At 40.0% G+C, this 25,576-nt stretch overlaps 2 long non-coding RNA genes across 2 annotated transcripts in view; both read right to left on the reverse strand.

Annotated features, from left to right (window-relative positions):
• The window catches only part of LOC116034044, a 41,383-nt gene extending 20,467 nt beyond the window's left edge, over window positions 1-20,916 (reverse strand). The window contains exons 1-2 of the long non-coding RNA XR_004100961.2: window positions 20,879-20,916; window positions 2,632-2,704 (exon numbers count right to left, since the gene is read on the reverse strand). This is a non-coding gene — a long non-coding RNA (uncharacterized LOC116034044). The remainder of the gene's footprint in view (window positions 1-2,631; window positions 2,705-20,878) is intronic.
• LOC116034045 lies at window positions 770-1,317 on the reverse strand. Its single transcript, XR_004100962.1, has 2 exons — window positions 1,225-1,317; window positions 770-847 (listed from the first exon to the last, which is right to left on the reverse strand). It is a non-coding gene; the product is annotated as an uncharacterized LOC116034045 (long non-coding RNA).
• Window positions 20,917-25,576: the final 4,660 nt, after the last annotated feature.

Below are 25,576 nucleotides of genomic sequence, written 5' to 3' on the forward strand. Positions count from 1 at the left end.
TTCAAAACTCCATGTAAAATAATATATATTATGGAATTGGGATACAGCTCTTGACTCAGAGTTATGTACTTCTATTTAGCTAAACTCCTAAGACAAGTGTAGACCAGATACAGTACAAGTAACCATGGAGACTCCATTGGTGTTTAAATGAAGAGAGGAATTATAAACATCATAGTATAATCTTGTTTGTATTAAAGTTGATCAATGTACACAACACACAGATTAGTGTGTGAGTGCAGCTCATAATCAGTGCAGCAACAGCAAACCACCACATTTTTCTCATTATCTATGACTGTTAAACTACCTTAAGTTTATCAGTCACAGACGTCTCTTTTTCAGATCAAGGATGGTTAGAATTGCTAGACAGGAGAAAAATATGAGTATGGCTAGTGGTCACAGGCAGGGGCGTCAGACTGGGGGGGGAAATGTGGACCGAGTAAACAGGGCCCTCATGGGAGAAGATAGAATGAATGAATAGCGGTGGATGCAGGGAGGGGCCCATAGAGAATGCCACATTCTAGAATCTGCAATGCAGATTCCAAAATGTTGTGCTATGCCCCTGGTCACAGATCTGACATCTGATCCAGATTTACAAAACCCTGATCCGATGTGGGCTCAAATATAGGTCAAATGCAATGTTTTTAAGCAAACACAAAATGTTACATTTATTTTAGGGAAACCTTTATACTCTAACTATGCTGATGGCTTTTGTAGCACGCAGTTAGTTGGCTAAAAAGCTGTTTTAACTGTGAAAGGAGGAGCTATAAAAATCTCTTTTGAAAGAAAACCCATGGCAGTACAAATAATGCTTAGTAATTGTGCCCTACTTGCAATACCTGCTCTGTACCTAGGGCTGGGCGATATGGAGAAAATCAGATATCACGATATTCTTGACCAAATGCCTCGATATCAATATTGCGGCGATATTCTAGGGTTGACAATTGGTGCTTTAACAAAATATCTTCACACTTAGATTTTAGATAAATAATCATCAGTAATGTGGACATAATGTCTAAGTGAGGAAAAGGCAAATAATAGAACAGCTAGAACAGTCTGGTAAGTTCAGAAAAGTACATCACTTTACTGTAATGCAGCCTTTAACACCAGGAAAAGACAACACTTATGTCATATCATGATATTACGATATTCAAAATCTAAGACGATATCTAGTCTCATATCACGATATCGATATAATATCGATATATCGCCCAGCCCTATCTGTACCCTAAATCAGGTTGTGTCATAAATGAACTAAGCTGAAGTCTTGCAAAATTCAAGCAAATGGCTCACAGTGTAACATAGCGTCGAAGCTGAATATGGCTGCCAGTCTTCTCAGCCATGCTCGCAATTGTTTTCGGTTAATAGTATATTGATAACTTGAATTGAGTGTGATATCTGTTGCTTTTTGGGTATAATTTACAGCCAGTATATGTGGTCATAGCATTCAAAGGTATAGATAAATAGGCCCATTAGTTTTGCCCATTAGGACAAATAACCAAAAGACTGCATGGATTTAAACACTTATACTAAACTCTCAATGGTTTTTACTTATAACGGTGCCTTACTATTGTCTATATCACTTAATTTCAGGGAGATAAACGCTCTGAAGTGTTATCACCTTACACAAATATTTAATTAATGTGCTATCAAAGCAGCACTAAGACACAAAATCATTTTCTTGTTTCCTTTCATCCTTTTTGTTTAATTCCTGCTCTCAAAAACAAACCCTTGGATGAGTGCCAAACCATAAATTAGGATCTTCATTAGACACATCAAATCTAAATTACTATTCAATTAAAAGGCCAGTCAACCTGAACTAATCAACCAATTAGGCTGTGTGTGTTCACAGAAAAGCTAACAAAAGCGCATGAGTCCCCTGGGAAAGCAGTAAAACACTGGAGAAGAGTGGCAGTGCAAATGAGAAGCCAGTGGTTCAGGAGCGAAAAAGGAGCATCAGAAAGTGGCAGAGGATAAATGTGACACTGAGATCACATCACTTTTCCCCCCTGTCAGTTTTAGGGAAATGAAACTTCAAGTTACAAAAAACAATTAAAACTGGGGAAAAAAAAAAGAAATCTAAAATCTAAATCTGAAACAAAAGAATTTATAAGAGCTTTGATCAATTTGCATTGTAAATGTGCATACTGTTTTCAGGTTAATGTGTTTGTGTTTTTATGCTAATGTGTTTTGATTAAAAGGCATATTATTCCTCTGATGATAACTCATATTGTGCATCAGTCAGCTGGCACCATTGCAAACTAAATAAACACTGGGCACAAAAGCATAGCTACTCCTTAAACTATACTGTTTGTTTAATTTAATTGATTAAGGAAATTGCACCACAGCAGGTAATTTAAAAAAATATACCCAGGATTTTGATTAAATGGAACAAAATGAAAATTGTATATCTATAGATATCAACTTTCTGCAGATCAGACATTATTATGAGTCTCTTTATGGAGGATAGAAATTCACATTTACCAACTCCGAATGAAGACTAGTTGGAAACGCTGTCACGTAATGTCTGCAGTGAAAGGCAACCATCTTTGGTGAATGCTGTGGCAGAGTGAAAGGCTTTGTGATGCCCTATTGAGTGTGGTAGGGCTGCTGGGACATCTGTGTTACACATACCTTTGGGCCACACGAGATCTGGTAGGCAGCACAGGCTGATCAAATGTCTTCTTCAAACACAACAGAATGCAACCTAAGAGGGAAACAAACACATATTTCATATACACGTATATACATACATACATACCTACATACATACAGAGTAAAGCTGGACTAACACAGGATTTTGTTTTAGGCTATTACCAATATCGATATTTGGGAGAAAAAGCATCTATTTTATTACATAAACATAAAACATAAATAAACAATCTTAATACGAATCCCTTGGACGTAGTTTTTCTTATTGACCAAAACACACTGAATGGGACATCTCAACCCTTTCCAGCCCTCACATCTAAAGGTCTAGGGTCTGATGGCGCTCCAGTGCAGGCCAAAGGGGGTTGTAAAGAGGAGAACACCATTATTGTACTAGTAAATGTCAGAACAACCTCATCTAATTGTGCCATTACTAATTCATGTTTATTAATGCAGTGATGTATGATGGCTCTACAGACAGACTGCGCTTGTCTGTGCCTGTCATGTATGGCTTATTCTTTGCTGGTGAGGGCTGCAGGGAGTGTGTTAGGGACCGGGTGGTGGATGTGGTGCGTGTGGGGCATATGGAGCATGTAGTGAGAGTGCCAAGTGGTGTGTGACTTTAACATGAAGGCAGAGGGGGTGAGGGAATTGACTGATGGTGCTAGTGTCTTCTGTTGGCCCAGTGCCAGGGCCCCTGGTCCCCAGTGCCCCAGCCCCTCACTACCCCAGAGCCTCTGGGCAAGTACTACAGTTATTGTTTTCAGTGCCAAGCAATTAGCAGCACTTAAGATTTATTTAGTCATGCTCTAATGTGTGGTAATTAGCTTGGGGCCCAAACAAGCCCCTTCAACCCATCACCTTGTCGCTCACATCAGCGCAATGCATCAGCAGGAGACAGTGAGGGAATGTGAGAGAGGAAGCAGGAGGTACAGAGGGCTGGGATCAGAAGAGGGAGGTGGAGCAGAGCTAGAAGGATTACAAGAGCACCAGTCCAGCTCTGTGGATCAGCACTTTTTAAGAGATCTTCAGGGGCCTGTTGGTTGAACGCATAGCAGGAGGAAAGGGCAAATACAGCCCAGTTACACTTTTATAGAATGCTTTGTGGAAAAACACCCCTGACACACACCTCGGTCTGGCAGCTCGGTTTGTCATATGGCCCTGGGGGCTCCGCTGGCCTATCACATGACCATTGTAGTGACCTTAAAGGGCAGCTTCCTCAACAAGCTCAGGCCACTCCCACTGGCTGGAATGCTCTTTGGGAAATGCAGTTTGGGTCACTGCATAATGAGTGATGCATTTGGCCCTAAGGCTGGAATAAAAAATTTAAAAAAGATGTAGAAACGAGGCCAAAGAGATTATGCAAAAAGCTACCACGAAGGGTAAAACAAAACAAAACAATGTCAGCCAAATGCTAGTTTCTCTACTGTTGTTGGTTCATAATGCTTTTGGGAATAAACATAATAAAACGCTCGATATGAATATGCAAGTTATGTCATACGTTTGTTTTAGGTTTCAGGGGCACCTGTATTAAGAGACATAAGTTGTGTGATTAGAGATCTATTGATTTATTATTTGGCATGTAATGGATTTAGCAATGTGGGGTGCTTTGGTTATATGATTATATGCATCCTCTGGGCTGTGTGTACTCAGATACCGGGAACTATGGTCAATGTGTCAGCTAGAGTTTGATCCACAATACATTCACATACCAGCGAGTGGTGATTTTCTAACCATTGTGGTCAAAGCATGAATTAAATATTACATTCAATGAACACCAGGCTACCACGGACAACAAAAAAATCTAAGTCAGCATAGGTTCATCCACTCGACCTTAGTGACATCACCCCACATCAACAAGTACTGCAGCTTTTGAATAAAAATATATGGAGGTTTGTGAATTGAGAATCAATGCAATGAGTATCATAACTTACAGTATCTACTTAAAAATAAAAATCTAAACACTACAATGCAGAGTGTTACAGCAGTAAATCACTGAATACGTGTGAGCAGATAAGGTCAAAGGCAGGTTCAACTGCATATGCACATCTTATACGTATGCATAAACAAAACCCATCAATCTTTGCTGGTTGGTGGGGGTGGGAGAAAATTTGAAAAACTACATATTAAAAACAGCATATGAAAAACTATACAGCGCATGGCACATGCCTTTGATCATAAAAAAACAGCAAAAAACTGCCAATGCAAGACATCAGAGTAGCCATTTTTGTGTTAGTGTTTGACTGGTAGATGCACTCAATCACTCACTCTAATCATTGCAGAACTGGGCCTCCTTATGGAACTATTACCTTAAATTGTGACGCAGTCTGGAAGGGTGGTGCTATAAATGAAATATCACTTTCCATTTTATCTCCAGGGGCAGCGTGATGCTCTGAACCAATCAAAACCTCACAAGCCAACCCTTGACCTTTTTCATCTCAATATGACTACCATTATCTTGCAGAAAATTAGAAGTGTCTCGCTATTGTTCAGTAGCGACAGGGGGTGGAGGTTATTTAAAGATAAATGCTCTAGTATTCATGATCCATGCAGCAATCACACACCACCAACATGGAGCAGATGAGAAACATGTCTGCTAAAACCGCGTGGCTGCATGAGTGCACATGTGCACATATTAAAGCTATGTGTAAATGGATTCATGTCGATTGTTCGGTGCTGATCTAGTTCTGCGATCGCCTAGTAAACCTGTCCGTCCGTGTTGGGCAAGCAGGTTTCAGTGAATGCTTCAATTTTATTATGCAAGTACTAAAATGAACAGGTTTAATGCACTATTTACAGCACACATTTTGAAAGGAAAGCCAGATGATTATACAGCCTTGATTTCAGTGGTCTCCATAAGCAACTGTATCACTGCTGGTTGTCTTATAAACATGAGTAGTGAGAGGGATAATATCCTCCCAGTAACAAAGCCATTAGGTGACGAATGTGAATAGATCTGATGTAGGACTGAAATGACATGACGTGATGCTGTGAATCTGAAAACTAACGGACTGTCTATTAGCACACATATGAAGAAAATATATTTTGGGAACACTTCTCGATTTAGGAAATTATTTTATCTCTTTTGAATGTGCCAGTCCAAGCAATATTTTTGAGAATCAACAATATATTTTAAGCTAAAACCCCAAAAGCTTTAATCCGTTATATGTACAGATGTTAGCTTAACAGCAGTAGTATTTTAATAGGTATCTATTCTACAGAAAGAGATTGGTAAAAAGCACAAGCTTTAAACTCATTCCAACATTATCAAAAACAAGCTTTCAGTAGTTGAAATTGTTGTCTTTGAACCTCCCACTTTTTGGTTAAATATGAGAATGAAATATTTAAATTAAATTAATGTAAACTTAACTTTACTGACAATCCCATACATTCTGCGGCAGGCACCTTGTCCATGTTTGCAGTTCCATTGAATCTGAACAGTAAGTATGACAACCGCAGTATGTTGTTGTTGTTGTTGTGATGGGATGGTGGTTTATGGGTTGTGATGTGTTTTATGTTTCCCTTAATTGATGAAAATAAATACATTAACATAATTTTGGAAAAAAAAGTATGACAATGGCAACGAATAATCTTCTATCTTGCTCTTGGTTTCTCTTAAAAGTAGTAATTAACCATACGTTTAAACAAACGTTCATACCAAATATTTAATTAATGTATATATAGGAATAAAAAAATGTCTTCCTCAAAGTAAAAAAAATATCACTTCGAATAACAATTTGCTCTAATTGTCTATAGTTTGTTTCCGTTTTTTTTCCATGAAAGGAAGCCTTTCACTATTTATTCTCATAATCAGAGCAATATTATCAGTACACAATGCAGTCAGAAACCACATGATGTTCTCTGATATTTTGGTAGTTTAAGCTGCTCTAACAATGGCAGAATTAATAATAACCAATATGTTAAATGTGCACTGTTAGGGGCAGGAATAAAACTGACCATGAATTTGCAATAGTTCTGCTGAAGGGCTTGAAAATGTCATAACAGCAGGAAATCGTCAGTTCTATCCAACATATGTCAATAGAAGGATATGCTTCCTAAATAAATGAATATATTAATATTTTTGTACTTATTTCACTCCCAACATCAGTTATCTATTATGATGCATGCATAATGTTACAGGGGGGTCACAGGATAGTTCTGCTTTAAATGTTATATTTCCATGATTGGTTCATTCTCTCCATTTCCTGTTCATTGTGTGCCAGCAAACTCCATTGTCTGTAGGTAGGTTCTGCTCGGCCCTCAGAGGGGCCATCCCCCGGGAGCACTGCATCTTTTATTAATCAGGGGCGCTGCGCCACAGCCCCGCTTATCTAATTTAGCAGCCCGCCTCAGATACAACTATGTTGGGCTTGATGTGGAAAGAAGGGACAGGGTGTGGGGGTGCAGTTGGGTGTACATAGGATGGGGGTTGGGGGGCTTCCTTTGGTTTTTCCATATTGTGGGTGAGGTAGGGGGGCTGTGAGGGAGCCGGGGAGACAGAGGGGAGGTAGCGACTTATGAGACACCTCGTCACCAAGTTTTAGGACTGAATCACAATACAGCAAATTACCTTCTGCTGACAAGAAAAAATGAGCATGGCCCCCATATGAAAAAAATAGGATTGTCAGGAAGAGGTGACACATTGATTGCTTAGTATGCGCATCCAGAAGGCTGGGGTTCACAGGCGTCCTCCCTATATATATGTAGAGGAGGTGCAGCAGTGCACAGCACAGCCATGAGGGGGGATGAGAAATTGAAATGCCATGTTAGATTGGAGTCCTTTCCTCAAGCCAATCTCTCCGGTCTAGCCCAGTCTTGCCCATAATAGACCACACTATCATAGTACAGCCGTGTGTTTTGTGGTGAATATCCATAAACCTGTATGTACCAACAACCACTAAAGAGAAGACAATTGGCATTAGAATATGTTAAAAGGTACAATATATGCATTATACTCATTTAAACACAAAACATAAGAACCTGGTAACACAAACAAAATACATGAGCGTAACCTGGTCTCTAGGTGTTTTATGCTTCTTTTCTGGTTGTCCCTTCTCCCCCATCTGTGTCATAGCTCAGATGAATCAGTGTCACCGGTGTTGAGGGCACTTACTGTCAACCCTGGCGCCCCGGGCTACGGCACTGATAGACACAAACTATAAAATATCAGCCCCCTGGGGAGACATCGCTCAAGCACTGTCCCACAGCCCCGAGGGGGTGTGATCTGGTCAGTGTACGTGTTTGTATGAGTGTGGTGAAAGAAAGCAATAGGGCAATGTGTTTCTGATGCTGCGAGTATGGTCTAGTGTGTGCAATCATGTGGGCAGTTTCCACACCATTTGCATGAGAAAGAGGTACAAAGGAAGCTCGTGGTTTAGAAGAATGTATTCTTCATGTCAGTACATAAGTCCCTTCCTGTTTTATATATTTTCTGTTAATAGGCGGAATAGAAAATACAATAAATATTATACTGGGGTTTCTGAACTTTTCCATTGCTATACCACAGTAACAACAATGAAACCTCTCCCCTAGTCCTACCGAGCACCTTAACCAAATTCCATAACTATGTGTATAAGCTCAGCCCCCCTGACAAAAACTGCAAGCAGGCGTACCGTATGGGAAAAACTGCAAATGAATCAGTCAATAAAATCAATGGCTCTGTCTGAGGACATGTCCCGCATCAGCTGATAAGTGGTATAACCTCCCCCCTCCTGTTCTAGTCAGGCCCAGGGAGGGTATGAAGAGTGCACAGTTAGAAATGGAAGAGGAGGCAAATCAAAAGGAGAGGGAGAGAATATATTTTTTAGCCCTCTGATGAAACACCCCCACCTTCCATTGGTCACTGGGCTGCTATTCCTTTCTTTCAATTCTGCAAGGTCAAGGTTTCTGCTCGTCGGTGTGTATGTCCAAGCACGTGTACACCTGCACTTGTACAAAATATAAGCAACACACCATAGATGCACACGCTTATAATGCATGAGATGAAATATTCTTGGAAAAAAACACCAATTTACACAGATAAACTTGTCTCTTAACATGCCTCTACCATATCTCCAAATATTGACTATTCATTTACACTGCAGTCTGTTGCTGCTTGATTCACGTAATAGAAATATATTAACAAGGCTCCTTTAAGATTCAAGGACAAAGGCATTAAGGTACAGAACAGTGTATTGTTGCCCTGTGGCAATGGGACACAGGCTTATGTTGCGTTGTACTATACTCTGTTAGTGGTGGAGGTAAAGGACATCTTGAGTGCCTTGGAGGAACATATGAATGCATATAGATACAATCAAAGGAAAATCACAGATTGCTGTTTGTCTTCATTTTTTTCTATTTTTTTTTTCGTTTCTCAGCTTACTGCCATAATGGAAGAGCCATGAGACCTAACATAAGAAATGCATGATCAAAAACAGTTATTCTTAGTGTCTGGCAGGTAAAAGACAGAAGACAAACAAAGGCATCTATGTTTGATCAAGTACATTCAAAGGCGGTATAAGTATTCAACAACCAATCAATTACAACTGTCATGGGTTTTGTTTATGGAGTTTCACTGTCTTAAGCCTGACCAATACTCACAAGACTGTATTTTAAACATACCAATCTCCATGTTGAATGATCAGAAAGATGTGATCTGATTTGGATAAAACAAATAAGTCTTAGTAGGAATGCAGTACTCCACCGCTGTCTTCTGATCTAGCTAAGCCCCTGTACAGTAAGGCAGAAAGGGGCAGTTTCCAGAAAGAAAAAAAGTGATATTTTCAGCAATGTGTGATACAATACCCAAATGCCCGATGTTAGTACAGACAGTCTTAATAAATGTTACTTCCAACTGGAGGGATGAGGACTGTTTCAGAGGGAGAGAGGGGGATGGCAGACCCATGTAACAGTCACTTAAGTTAAGCACTAGTCTGCCAGGCCTGCCGCCACATAGTAAAACTAATCTATAATTTGTGATGAGTGTAATGCCATCTCCACTTCATGATTATGTGATATTCCTCACCTCTGCCATAGCCAATGAAGCCTAGGAGCTGGCAGCCTTAATGAGGTGCCTCAGAGTTCAGCTTAGGGGAAGGAGAGGTGGGAAAATGGGTGTAGGGAAAGAAAAGAAGGAGAAGAGCACCAGGGGTGCAGGCCATATGCAAACTGGATAAACTGATAATCACTATATTGAAAAATACATTCAATCATGAGCATGTTTTGTGAACTGTCATTTAAATAAACTAGGATTAAGTATAGTGTGCTAAAAGATTTTAAAATCTTTAAAAAAAATTAAGACCACACACCAGATTGCACCGCTCATTGTAATGAGACATGGTCACAATAAAGAGAAAGTCATTAAGTCCTTGCTCAGAGACACAGACCCCCAAAAACCCTTGTTAAGAGAAGCATGGCATCCTGGTTTTGTCGAGGATTATGGCCACCAAGGAGATCTCATGAGAGAGCCCCTTAGTCTCATTTTCAGTGAAGTGAATTGCTATGCTCTTATGGCTGCTCTAGATGTTATGAATAAGTAAATAACAACATTTTTCCAGTCGTTTAATCTCTGAGCACTGCAATTAGTAAGTCTGTAGTTTGTGCTGCCTTTTTTCTGCCCTTATTATTGTTATTGAAATGTCACAGTCTTATTTATCTCAAGGATGAATAATAAATAAGCTATAATTACTGTCTTGAATGAGCCGACGGCTTGGCTGGGTCAATGGTGACCCCCCCACATGTACTGTACTCTCTCTCACTCTCTCTTCTTCCCCTTCTTTTCCCCTCTCTCTCTTTAATTGGATCTTGTAATTAGTTTCTCTGATGGATCTGGGAGGTCTAAGGCATCCTCTACAGCGTTCATTAGTGTTCTTGCAGGAGGGTGCAGCTTTTTTTAAAGCTCTGCCTGCTCCGTCCCTCACATGTCATAACACTAGATATGACTCTGCCCAAATACAATAAGAGCCCCATTTCCAGCCTGGCTCAGGTTTGCCCATATACAACCAAAACAAAGTAGCTCAGCATGGGCCTTGAGGTAAACGGTGAGGCAGTTCCTGTATAATACACTTTTTTCATCATTAATCTATTTAGGAGAATTTTTCCAAAAGGTGTAAATACAGGTGAGAGATGAAAAAATTCTTATTTCTTTAAAAAAAAAAAAGGCAAAAGACTATCAGACACATCTAGACAACACATTGCTGCAGGTAGCAGAGTGATCTGAAATCTGAAGTAAAATGTCCTTTGGCTTACTATTAGAGAACTGACCAGCCTCTACAAATATTTTTTTTAGATGCACATGTACTACACACACACACACACACACACACACACACACACACACACACAGACACACAATGTTCAGACCTATAATATACAACCCCCCTCTAGCACCCCAACACCATTTCCCCCTTTTCCTCTCCACCCTCGGCTGGCCAGGCTACACTAGACATCTCTCCCTAATCAGCAGCCTTGTCTCGCTCAGACTGGTTGCCATAGTAATATGCCGGCTGGTCGACATGGCAACCATTCTGAGGTCCACTATTAAATGAAGAAGAGTAGAGGGAGGCATAGGAAGAATGGAGTTAGGATGTAAGAGAGAGAGAGAGAGAGAGAGAGAGAGAGAGAGAGAGAGAGAGAGAGAGAGAGAGGAAGAACGGGAGAGACAGCAAGACACAGAGAGAGATTGTCCAATATGGGGGAAGGGGTATCAGGGGTGGGGTGGTGGGGGGGCACAGAAAAATGAAAAGAGGGGGAGGGGAATAAGAAAAAAGAAGGGACAGCTGGAGGAGACAGAGAGCATCAGTAGTGCTGTTTGAGCTACCTATTGCATTGTACGGTATTAAAAGCTTCTGATACGTGTCACAACAATGCCATTAACCTAATGCATGACGTCAGTAACGTAATGCCTTACACTTATACATTTAAACACATGAAAAATGCATGTGCAGCCTGTCCTAATCTAGATAAAGGATCATAAACTCATTCCACGTTTTAAGAGCTACTTACAATATTATTGTTAATCCACATCAGACATACCTAAAAAAATGATATGAATACATTTATATTAATATTTATAAAGTATAAATGTTTTATGGACAGCAGACCCATAATAATGATCAGTGAAGGCATGTGAAAAGTTTATGTTAGAATAAGACAAAGGGGTCACATTACCACTCCTTCGATTTGATTGCCAATGGACAACACGGAAGCAGTTGCAGTCTGCTTTATCTACTGTAAAACATTGCCCTTTAAAATATTGTTACTTTTTGGTAGCATCCTGAATTTATTAATAATATGTGTGTGTAATTTCAGACTACAGCGCAGGCCTGGCAGTTTCAGGAGCCATTCTGTCATTGTGCCATCACTGGTGCACTCTTTCCAAACTGAAGTGAGAATTCACTGGGGCACACATATCTCTGTGTGTCTACTGCGATCTACCTCTATCACTCTTCCCTCACCCCTTCTCCTATCTTCTTCTCATTTTTTATTTGCACCTCACCTATATATTGGTGTCTCCTGCCACCACTGTGTTTTTTCCCCCCTTTCATCACAGTCCCTCTTCTTTCTCTTTGACTGGATCTCTCTGTCTTGCCTTCCCTGAATGTCTGATTATTTAATGAATGAAATGCCATTCCATCAAGATGCCACCACAGCAGTGACACAAAATAGCATTTGTTGCCTTGTGTGTGAAATTCCTTTATGAATTGGAGCCCTGTCTTTTCCCCCTGAGCGTCTTATGAAAGATAGCTAATTGCATGTCCACATTGTGCTGTCAGTCCCTGCTTCCCTAGCGCACCATTCAGAGGCAATTAAAGTGAGCTTAAACAGAGTAAGAAAGTGCGTCATCCTCTTAATGCAATTAAGGAAGTGTGCACACAAACATGCGGTAATACTCTGAACACAAAAACAGGAACACATAGAAAGAACACAAAAAAAAAAGAGGCATGGGGAAAAGGTTAGTTTATTAAGCAATGTAAGCTCACGGCTCGGCTTCATCATATGTGACTGTATCTTTCATAGTCTGGGTTTTATTGCTAAGCTAGGTTGTGTTAAGGTTATTAAAAGGCACACATAAAACCTCAAACTACTTTCTATCAATATAAATTATAATAATTTTACTTTTAAATACTGCACAATTCTCTCTATAAAGATACAAATGAAGTTGCTTTTTGTTACCCCAAAATCAACATACATAAGCTTGAATATGTATTCTTGTTGTACTTGCATATTAGCATTTTCTACATTTATACTGATTGATTCATAGTGTTATATCTGTTAAACTGGCACGATAAGGCCAATTTCTAACAACTTTAGAATTGCAGCAAAGTTGCCAATGTATTAGTCTGGAAAACAGGCCAATCACCATGCCTCCATGTAGAAATTTGCCTCCCAAGCTCCTGAATACAGCACTACAGGAAGTGTTACAAGTATGTGCTGTAGTTAATAGCAGAATCATATTCACTAAATTAGCCTGCAATTTTTCTTTTTCTTTTTTTTTGCGGGTGGTGAGAAATAGTTTAATATAATAAACAACACTCAGTGTGAAGCATACATGCAAACAGATGCAGGCTGCTTCTGACTGATGATATGAAATGACAGGCTTTTGGTCACACACACACACAGGTTATTTTCACTGTAACAGTCATGCTCTAACACTTAAGCCCAAGCCTCTGACATACATTACATGATTACAAGCACTAAATGATCCGCTAAAATCAAGCAAGGCTTCATTACAACACTGCACACTTAAACCAATTTGAGAAGTGAATAGCTGCTAGTTGTTGGGCAATTTTAAATGTGCAGATGTCTTGTTATTTGTGGGTCAGTCTTACTTCCACTCATCATCATCCCTTCTCATTCTGGTGGTGGAGAAATGTAGCTTGAGTTATTACAGCAAAGTCATTCTACAAACTGGGGAACGGCTTGGAAAACACTTGTTTCTCTTACTTTGTGTGGTAGCTTCATCTCCTCAATACCTTCATTACTATTTTGTGGGACAGTCAGCAAACCTGGGCCAGAACAGACTAGAAGCTTCTAAATCTATGGAGGTTAAACGATCTTATACTACAGGAACTAAGACTTTTTCTTTAAATGACAACACTTGTGTGAGACTTCATGTGCTTAACACTACACAAACTACGGCAGTAGTCATTTACTCATTTTCTCATATACACACTTAAATGAATGCATAAGCACATTCATGGAAATAACTGTGCTTACACAGGCCACAAGCAATAGTATGATATACACAGTGTTATCCTTTGTTAGACATGAAGACTCCATAGTTATTATTGATCACACACACACACACACACACACACACACACACACACACACACACACACACACACACACACACACACACAAAACTGTGAGTATAAGAGCATACAATTTACTGTATTTCAGTGGTATTTTGATGCTGTGAAGCCAATTATGGTATTGGTATTTATACATTTCAAAAATGCAATAAAATATTTTTTGTGTAACATAATTTCATTATCTTGCTCAACAAAATAAAGGTTTCATGAGTTGAGGCTTCAAGGGTATTCTTGTGTTCTATGAAATCAATACAAGAAAACTCTTTAAAGTTGGCACACTTTTCTTACAGGCCTAAACATAAGGTACTATGCCTCTCAGTCTACATGTACAATAACCAATCCAGATAGGAGTAAACCAAAACCTCTGGCTGTGGGCTCTTGTATTAAACTTAAAATATCAATATATTAGTACATTTTTGGATGTTATACCTTACATATTCTTCACAGGGTGAAGACCCCAATTATACTGATTCATCTGATAGACCAATGTATAACAAACATTTAGCAAGGTCTGTGAGGGACACAGGAAGACAAAAAAAGAGCATTACCGCCTTCCTACATTGAAAAGATATGCCCAATTGGTGCTGTGCATTGTGGAAACAAGAAGATCCTTTCTTTTGGACTACAAATACTGTATATATTTGTACTGTCAAAAAGCAAGGCTAGGTTGTGGCCTCTGTAGCCTGGGGGGCATGCTGTCTGTATGTCTGTGCAGTACATGGAGGGACACAAAGGCAGGAACTATGACCCTTAGGGTGCTCACGGCTCTCTTCAATTAGTATCCAGCAGTGCCTACCCAAACGCACACTCCTCCTCATGCAATTAAAAACTGGCCAATTTATTAGACCCCAGAGTTTGTTTCCACTGTGCCATCCTTTGTCTCCAAAATCCCCACAGTCACTAACTTTCTTTTTACTGAGATATACAGTGAAGTATAGAAAAAGGAGGAAGAAAGGGACTTTATCATGGACAGTATATACTGTATATGTCAATAAAATATATGCTGTAATGGATAACAATCAACTAATTGCATTTCTGTTGATATAAACGTGGTAGATGCAAACAAAAATCGGTTAATTCTAGCAGTTAATTTGGATAAACCAGACTATAATTATTCCAAGACAGAGAAGCGGAAACTACAATTCTTTTCACACTGCAGTTTGCTTAGGGCTACACTCAAGACCTTTTGTAGTCCTGGATGAGCTGGGCTCTAAGCCCCAGGGCATCCTGAAAAGAGCTAAATCTGAATTCACCTCAGTCCTACTGTTAGCCCAGAGCTAGCTAACACTAATGGGTGGGTCAAATTATTCTATAATTTAGCCACAACATAGCAGAGTCCCTACTTCTGAGTGGTTGAGGGGTTGACAATCTCCTTCTAAGACCATGCTAAGAAAAAAAAGAATTTATTTAGATCCAGATATAATTGTTGTAAATGCAAATTGTGTTTGTTTAAAAGGTTTTTGCAACAATAGTATATGTGTTACCCTCTACACTGGTACATGTTATAACAGATTTACTGGTTTGAGGGTTTTCTATGGGGCTTCTTTCGAAGCCATTGTAATGCAAAAAATGACATTAAATTACAAAATGTCACAGAAAGAACAAACACAACTCTGTGTTACATAAATAAAATTGCAGTATATATTCTACGAGATACAGAGCTGTATCTAAAACCTTGTTCATCATAATTTGTTAGTAATCAGACACTCCAAACAACCATGAATTACTGTAAGAAATAATTATAGAAGTCCAAACATGTGGGTTTCTTATTCTATGAAATGGTAGCCTCTCAATATGATTTAGTAATATTTACAGCATGTCAGGGAATATGCTGAAATAGCATTTGAGCCCAAGCAAAAATGTGTGTAAAGACTTCTAGGAATAGCTTGTTAAAAGTGTGGTGGATTACTTGTTTTAGCTGCATGGTTTCCAAAATTATGCCACAACACTCCCAACGGCAAGTAGACAGTAACAGACATACAAGCAGACTATTCATAGCTGCCTCACAATGAACTACTTGACTGCAATGGGGGCTTTGCCACCTCTGTTATTCAGCCAGCACAGTCACCATCACAACCTATTCTGATACCAAATGTAAAGTCCAACTGCCCTCCAAATCCCTCCCAATTATAAAAGGTTCTTGAGTTGCTGTTTTGCCCCCTCTCCAGCTCCTGTCTGATTACTGAGTGTGGGGCGAGCTGCGCAGGCAATCAGCCGCAAAGCGCAGAGGACCAGGAGGACTGGGGGAAAAATCAAATCCAAAACACTGCAAAAAATAAACGTAAGGGGGACTTCTGGACCGCAATTACAGGCCATCCAGCCAGGCCTCTGCTCCAGCAGTCAAGAGCTGCCATGATTTCCGACAGAAAAGGTTATTAGTTTTTATTGGAGGAAATAGATGCTGGGTGGCTTTAAATGGCACAGTAATGTGGGGGGATGGAGGGAGGCCTCCTGACCCAGGTCTCCCAAGGGTCCCATTGCGCTGCCAGAGGGACACAGACGCCATCACAAACCCTCTCCCCTTCCCCAGCCATCATGCCCTACAGCTCCTGCTTGAACTCTAAGGCAGTGTTCTGGTCTTCAGCCTTGAACTCAACCTGGACACCCACTTCTTCTTTTTTTCTGGCATCCCTTTAAACATTATCATTGTTGCTGATTATGTTTTTACAGTCTCACATTCACGTTGTTTCTCTGTCCTAACTTCACAGGTTAGAATGTCTGAAAAGCATGGTCAGCATCCTCGCTGTTAATATTTTCTCTATTTTTTCTATTTTAAGACATTTTCTTTGAAAATTGTAATGTTTAGGAGAATGAGTAATCTGCAGTTTTAAAATATTGATTGATTCATGTAAAACCCAAATTAATTGTTTTGAAATGAAAATTTCTTCCTGCAAGAGAGACTAAAGTACATTACAAACGTAAATTACAAGTGTTTCTCACTAAATTGAGTGAGTCAAACCCCAGTGTTCACATGGTTTTATTTCAAACAATGCCTTTGCATGGATAGTCTGCCACATACATTTTACCACTACATTTTCAAGCTGTGCTTGTGTATCTGTACACACATTCATGTGCGTGCCTATGCCTCTAATATAGCAGTGGCACATGTGAAAACATTATCAGTGAGGGTGGCGGCTGCGTGTTTGCTTGGCTCGGTGTAATGACTGCCTGCAGATTTCCTGTCACATGCATGTGAGTCTGCTGCTCCAGAAGGAGAAGAGAAGTATGCAACCATATTTGCCTTTGTGCTGGGCTGCCAACGTGTGTACTCTGCTGTGTGTGACATTATTTCAGAATGTGTAAGCTATGATCTGCCTGCACCAGATGAAGTGCTCTCCACAGGCATCGGTGTGTCAGTGTCCAGTGATAGGCAGTCATCAGACATGTATGCTTTTATCAGCCAGAGGAAATATACAGAAAGCTTTTTTTAATGATTAGGCTATTATCCCATGCATCTGAGGTGTCTTTTAGGTGTGTAGAATGCAATTACTGTGATTATGAGTGTCTTAAAATATGTCACTGTATGTCAAAGTAGATAATGTCAATGTTATCATTTGAGACTGTGTGCGCGCATGTGTGTTTGTCTTCATTGTGCTTGCTGCCCATACTCTTCTGTCCTCATCTGTATTCAGGGCAGGTAGGCTCCAGCACGGACCCACAGCTCAGTAACTAATGGAGGGGCTGATGGGAGCCTGATGACGACCACAGGGCCATTTGTACACACACACATACACATACACATACACACACACACACACACACACACACACACACACACACACACACACACACACACACACACACACACACAGACACACACAAAATGGTAATTTCCAGCCACATCTGCACTATGCATGCAGCTGGCAGGTAAGTTAATTACACTGACCATTTAATATTGGTGATTTTTTTTCCTTTAGTGGGCAAGGGATGCAATTTGATCAATTTGATCATCTTTCTGAGTAAGCGACTAACAATTACAGTGCTCTTCTGTGTCCGTTGATTTTCCTGCTGCTGTTGTTGCTGCTACTGCTTAGTTTTCTCCCTTTAATTGCCTCCACTGCAAACTTTTCCAGGGAACCACTGCCCCTCTAAGTTGATTGCCAGGAAGTGCAGGGAATTAGAAATTAATGTCACACCAGGGTCATTGCATTAGAGTGGCATACACATCAACTACAACAATGTGTTTGCTCTGTTACCTGCAAATAGGCTTTTACACATAGAGACATTTTGTTTTGCACAATGTTCTGCATTAGAACTAATTCACAGCATATTAGACCCACTGCCTAACATGAAGTGGTCATTTCTGTTTTACACAAACATCTTTGCAAAACAGAGACCAAAAGAAAAACAAAAAAAGAGTGGTGTGTATGGTCATTCAAGTCAAACTTGTACCGAAAGACTACGCTCTAAAACTCTACAGCTTTCTTTCATGTACCAGCAGGCCTGTTTCCATCCACTTTTCTCCTGCCTGTCTTGATATCTTCTCTAACACATACTGTGGATCTCATATCTTTTCTTTCTCTTTTCCTCCTCATCTTCCTCTGCTGAGCTTAGGCCAAAGAGCTGACAGCCAGTGACCTAGGGGCCTCCAAGAAAGGTAATGGGCCCAACCCCGGAACGCACTCTCACTCTCGGCACACATGGGGCTGCCGGCAGCTTTGATCCAGTAGCCCCTGCTCAGGTCTCCTGACGCCTGGTGAGGAAATTCATAGGAACAACTGGAAGAGGCCTGTGTTTATTCAGCTCCTTTAATGAGTAGGGAGACGGATTATCAGGGGCCTAGATCTCCCCAAAAAAACACAAGGAAAGAAAACTGCTGCTCCTTCCAGATGTTGCTCTATCACCGGTCACTCCAAAAGAATCCGAGAGAGAGAGAGAGAGAGAGAGAGAGAGAGAGAGAGAGAGAGAGAGAGAGAGAAGAGAAGGTTTATATATGCAAGAGGGAGAACTAGTGGTCGGCAGCAGAATTTCCTGGTGCTTTCTCTGTTCTTCTGTCTGGCCAGATGTGGGAGCTGGCCAGCCCTCTCTGAGGAGAGCAGCCGCCCAGGCACAGTGGGGAAAGCTGGGGGCTCTGAGAGGGATCTTGCAGACATGTGTTATTTTTATTTTGGAGGGGGGGTGTAGATGGTGTAGGTTACCAAGGTTCTCAGGCATAAGCTTTACTTTAAGCAATTTGTGCTGTCTTAAAGAGAAAAAGAAGCTATTTCCTGAGCCTGTCACACAACCTCTAATGTGTTATTTTTTTACACATAGCCTCATTGTAATCCTTATTAACGTAGCAAAGCATGTGACGTGGGAACAGACGTAAATGAAGCCTGTCTGTCCCAGGAATTGAAACAGAAGCCTGATTCACACGTAGCCTAGCAAATGACTACAGGTTGTGGAAAGCCAAAGGGAGCCCCAGTAATGGTAACGCCACTCTACCTGCAGACACGAAGCACACTCGGGCTGTGTGTCAGGCCCTTAACCCTAGTGCCAGAAGACTGACCAGATCAATATGTCTCTCCATTGTCAAACCATTTAGAAGAGGATTACAGGTCAGCCACTGGTCACAGATCCTCACACACAGAGGACAAAGGTCAGTCTGTGGTGCACATTTACATGTGATTTTCACACATCAGATCTTGTTAAGAGTATCACCTGTGGTACAAACAGCTTTGTAGTGCATTCCAGTCATTCCAACCCTCATGCTTTCTTTTGAGGCCCCATACGAAAACCAGTCTCTGTTATAATCTACAAAACCAGACCGTCCTCATCTTTGTCCTCTGAACTGCTAACCACTATAGGTCCACTGTGTGTGTTTGTGTGCGAGAAGGCTCGTGGGGAAAAAAAAGATGCCGACAATTAAATTATTCTGTAATGCTTAACTAAATCTATGCGCATGTACATATCCATAAAGAACCACTGGGCCTGTATGTGTGTGTGCAATCAAACAAATGATCGTGTACGTGCAAATAAGTGTTCTTCACAGCTATAAAATTACACTTGAGTAGATTATTGAACTAAACAAAATAAAATACCATTTCACTGGTGTTGATTATCTGATTAGTACATCTGCTCAGCACAGACAGCTAATTAGAAAGGATTGCTTGAAATGCCAGTTATATTAAACCATCATGAAATTATCTCACAAGAACGACTTGTATTTCTATAATTACCAGCTTGCCTTAAATGCAGTCCAGCTCTGACATAAGACATTTAAAATGCTGAATGTTTATCTAAGATGTCAATAAACAAGTCTTCAGTAAGATATAACAATTTAATCTACCATCACTACACATGAGATAGCCTGTGAGGGCAAGCTGCTTGCTTAATATGATTTTTTTTTATTTTCTTAAAATTTAGATCATTGCACACTTCACTGATTATACATCCTCTTCTGATGTTTTATTCCTGATAAATTCTTCAAGTGAATGTGAGATTTGAATACTGATTTAGAAAATATAACAGGGATAAAATGCTGTAAAAAGCATTAATTAAAAAATGAAGAAATCATACCTCTGTTGCTCTTTCAGTCATCATCAAGTTTATCTCTTTTACCCAATCACTAACTTTGGAGACATCAAAATTAAAGACGGACATGATGATGTGTTTCAGGCTGTGAATTATTTAGAGTAAGGAAAGGGTTCATTCCAAACATGTTACCCAAAAGAACCTTGACCAGATCTTTTTTGACAATAATAGGGTATGGTTTAGAAATAATGTGATATGTGCATGTAATGGATATACAGTATAAGTTAAGACTTTCTGCAGACAGTCTCTCACAATTTAAACTATAACCCTTTAGTTGATTCTTTTTTCTTCAGTCAGGTTTTCAAGAGTTTGTTTGGAGAAATAAATCTATAAAATACGAACTTTCCTCAGAGAAAGTATTTCCCTTAAGTCTCATACATGTGGTGAAACTACAATAAGAAAAAAAAGTCTCAGGAAACACTTACCAACTGTGAAGAAGAGGAAAGCTTCCCTCACAGTCCTGCAAAACATAAGAGAAATGCATCAGCATCCACACAGTCTTCAATCATACTGTATATCCTTCAAACAAGTGTCTCAAAGAAAACAAAAGTGAACCACAGGTCTCACTGTTCATGCTGGTTTTATTACAATTATAATTCATAACCTTTTGCCAACATCCATCTTACTGACCAATATTTTCTGCCCCAAGGCTGTACTAAGCTTGCAACAAGATTGTATGTATAAATGGATAAAACCTGAATAATCTGGCAAATCACAGACAGCCATTTTCATCATATTGTTATTTTGTACTCATTTCTGTCTGCAGGCTCTGTGCTGTTTCTTGAGAAGTTATATTACAACCTGATGATAATAAAAGGATACTGCACATGTTTATTATGCATAAAATACATAAAAGCATTGTATTTATATATGTAAATCAAAAACTACTCCTCTTTTATACATCAATTGCATTCTCATGTCATTCAAAATACTTTTGTACAGCAGCTCAGACGAAAAACACAAACAACTCGAGCACATTGTTCCTCAGTCATCCAAAATCTCAGGCCTCCTTCTCCAATCAGAGTCATTGCACCTAAAGCAATGACTGTGTAAAGCTAATATAGTGTACTGCACACTATTAGATGCTCAAATACAAGCTGTTTCAAAAACAGCCTTTTCCCCTCTGCTACAATGGACTTTGCATTTGGAATATGTGTTAATATGCTTTTCTTCTTCTGTTTATCATATTGTGTGTATAAGTGTGAGAATGACCCTGTTGCCACAAACAATACATACAATACAAAGCTAATCACCATACTGTACCAAAAGCAAACCCTAGTTGTGGCCATAAAATTCAAACTTAAAGTCAAAAAGACAATTTTCAAGGGGAAAATCTCAACCTTGAAAATCATTTCCTTTCTCTTTTCATTAACTACGAAATAATTTCTGGCAGCACTGCCGATTCCTCAGCGAATAACAGACTATAGTTTAATTTTGGTGAATAAGCCACAGATTAGAGAGCATAATTGCTGCTTCACATTGGCAGAAGAAAAGTTGTGCCTCAAGATGCTATGAATGACAAACGAACGAATGAATTCATTAATAAATACAATGTAAAAAAAAAAAAAATACACACACACTATACTGGGTTTACAATAACAGAAAGTAATCTACAGTATTCCCTCCAGTGCTGACATTCAGACTTCATTTTGAATTATATTAGTATTATTAATGTTGAGCTAAAACCAACACTTCCCTGTTTCTCTGTACAGTATGGTGTGATGATGCTATAGCCTCAATCAGCCTTTAACCTCTGCCCTTAGACAAGGTAAAGGCATCCATTCCCCTGACTCCAGGTCAGTAAGTAAGCTTGTATTTTTGGATGGCTGCTGCCGATTGTGTATGCACTTTAATAAGCGGGCTGCAGGTAAGGCAGATTTATAGGCCCATGGTGGGATGGAGGGACCAGACTCCCTTGGCCTCCAGCTTCCCTCTGCGCCATTACGCCAGAGTGAGATATAGTGGGATATTGATCCCAATGCCACTTCATTTCGCAATAACTATTACACGATATTCTCCCAGGCTGCGCGTGGCTCCTGATTTATGCTGCCTTGCCATTTACATTAGCAGTAAGTGTTTTTCTATACCAACTGAGGAGGGTCTTACAGCCACACAAATGGACATGTGAACATTCACATTCCATACCATACCTGTCTTTTTGCTGCCTTTGATGCCTTTTTCACAGTAGCAGGGGTGCTTAACACACTGCTGTCTGCCAGGTGAGTTATGGAAGATACAGACATAAACATATTGAAGAATAGATCCCAGCCTTCATTACAGCTGCGTGATTGACCTTGAGGTGATGTTAGTCTCCGGTATTATATCTTATTTAAAATACCTGCTTGATCACATCCACTCTGTAGAACACTATTATATTCAGGGAGATGTTTTTGAATTACTTCATTCCCACTTGCTGGTTGGAGTAGTTTACAGTCAGCATATAGAAAGCAATCAAAATAGAGGTGACTTCTGCATATGCGTAGAGAAACAAAATCATAATTTGTGTTAAATAGTGTAGTGTATTTGTATCAAATGGATTTACAGTACATGTACAATACAAGTAAAACTAAAATAAGAGGTCAAACTCAGAAGGAGACATTGCCTTTCACTCTGTGCTACTGTGTGAAAATATGTCTTTAACCAGAAATACATTTAATTGAATGCTGCCAATTTGCGAATTATATCATATGAAAGAAATTGTTGCCATGATCAGGATAATTAGGATAAGCACCCTGTGCCTCCTGAGCCTACACTGTCACCAGCTGCATACTCCAGAGCTGGGTCTTTGCCAAAGTGGCTTCCCTTGCTGTGCCAGGCTGGTGCTGAGTGTTTGTTTACACACAGTGGAAAGCTGTGTCAATGGCAGAGTAGGAGACATAAATGGGGAGGAAGGGTGGGAGACAGACCCTGTTAGTGCTGACATTCCCACAGGCAGCCCCCACAGGGGGCACTGCGCCTCAGATGCCGCCACTGCTACATTGTGCCACAACAGAAAACAAAAGGACTAATGACCCTTAATTGCTTTGGAGCCGTTTAAATGATGAGTGTCGCCTAAACTGCAGTATGTAAATCAAATCCCCCTCTTCCCGGTCTACCCCCTAAGCTCTGTCCCCTGGCACAATCAAGTCTTTTTCTCATAAGGGGGCGGGTAGCTTAGCAGGCTCGCTGCCAAGTGAGGGAAGCTGGCAAGCGTGGTAATGTGCAGACACTTGTTGCTACAATGTCTGCCTGTTACGCCAGCACATGGTAGAAATGGGGCGGCTGAGGGGCGTGTGTGGGGAGCAGATGGGCATACTATAGCCTCCACGTGCTTCCAAATTAAACATGGTAATAGAAAAGAAGTGTGCTCTGCTCTCGGCTTTCAAAGCTGGCAGACACTGCGTGCATGTCCCATTCATTAATACGTCTATTCATATGTAACACAAAGTTTGATTGTACACAAATGTCCCATTAGGGGCATTAGGGGTTGGTTACTGAATGCAAGTCAGTGTGCGTGTGTTTGTGCTTGTTTGCATGCATCTTTAAGAGTTTTCTTTGTGTATGCTTGAAGGGATTGTATAAGGTTGAGTTTTAAGGTTACATATTTTTGAATGGACATTTTAATAATTATATAATAATAAAACATGATATTACATTACAAAGAAAGTGGAAACAACTAAAGCCTATGAAAAATGTGTTATATAATCCATTTCAAAATGTTGGGATAAAAACACATTTGAGCGGTTAAGTCTTTATCAAAACAGATTGCAAAACTGAAAAATATCAACTGCTGAGTTCAACCATAGTAGATGTTGTCTCCAGGACTGAGCCTTAAACCAGGCAGGTGTCCCAAGCCTGTGACACAGTAAGTGGTGAGCGATGTCCTCCTGCGCCCCTGGGTGTCCCACTGCTCCCACCACTCCCATTAACACCAAGCCTTAATGCATTTCCTATATATGCATGCTTCTCTGCTATATGGAGTCTCCGGTGATTTAAAGACAGCAACAAACCTGTCCCATTTCCAGAGTGACATTATTGATAGAATGTCACTTCAGATAGTAGGTAACTGCTAATGGTTATTTTATGGTGAATGTGTCAAATCTGACGTGTACTTTTTTTTTTTTTGTCCTGTCTCTTAACCCCCTTTCTCTGTTTTATTTGAGTCTAATGATTGCGTCAAGATCATTGTCACACTTTTATTAGGACAAACAGAACTCCCTTACTATGTAATAACATTAACAAAATTGACCTTTCAGGAAAATGGCCTGCCAAATACCAAAGCAAAATAATACTTGTTCTTTGAATGATGTGTTATTGATTGCTTATCTTATTTTGACTTATTTGTTTGTATTGTTCAAGTTAATAGTGGCATAATATTGTAAGCATTCTGCAAAAGGCTGATTCCTTTTATGTGTGCAAAGCTGAATAAATACATGTAAGAATGAAAAATGATCACAGCTGAATCTGAGCAATGAAACATTTTTATGGTATGTATTTAGTTTCTCTGTCCATCATGCTGTTTTTAAAAGCCAGCTCCCCAAACAGACCACCACCTCTTCTTCACCCCTCCACTCTTTATCCACTCCAGTGTTTTCTCCCTGTGAACCTGTATCCCCTCTTGTCATGGATTAGCCTCCATACTTGCGTGAACAAAGAGTCAGTCAGCATGTGTTTATGTGTTGGTCCATGTGTCGTTTGAAGAGGGGACATGTCTCCCACTTATGTCCGGATCTTAGAGGACCCCAATTTGTTAGGCATTAATCAGAACACCTGCTCAGAGAGCACCCTGTGTCAGAGGCTCACTCTGTGTCCCAATGGTTTCCTGGCTGCGAGGCTTTTTGTTTCACCACTTGAGTCATCAGGGTTGTTTGAAATCAATTTAACGATTGTGCCTGAGACTGATTTTGAGTATGCAAATGCTGAATGGGGAGAAAAGTAGTAAGCAACATAGAGAGAAAGAAGACAAGAGAGGGGTAAAAAAAATGGCCAAGGAAAGAGTAGCTGGGTACTGTGCATTACTCTGGCATTAAAGAGCAATAAGCCATCAAGTGGTGTTCCAGGCGGCTGTAAACAAAAGACAAAAAAGCTGAATTTTGGTCTACACTATAACAATGACATTATCCTGCTCCTTGCTGAAGGACAAG

This window comes from Sander lucioperca, chromosome 3, assembly GCF_008315115.2.
Source record: "Sander lucioperca isolate FBNREF2018 chromosome 3, SLUC_FBN_1.2, whole genome shotgun sequence".
Taxonomy (NCBI): Eukaryota; Metazoa; Chordata; class Actinopteri; order Perciformes; family Percidae; genus Sander; species Sander lucioperca.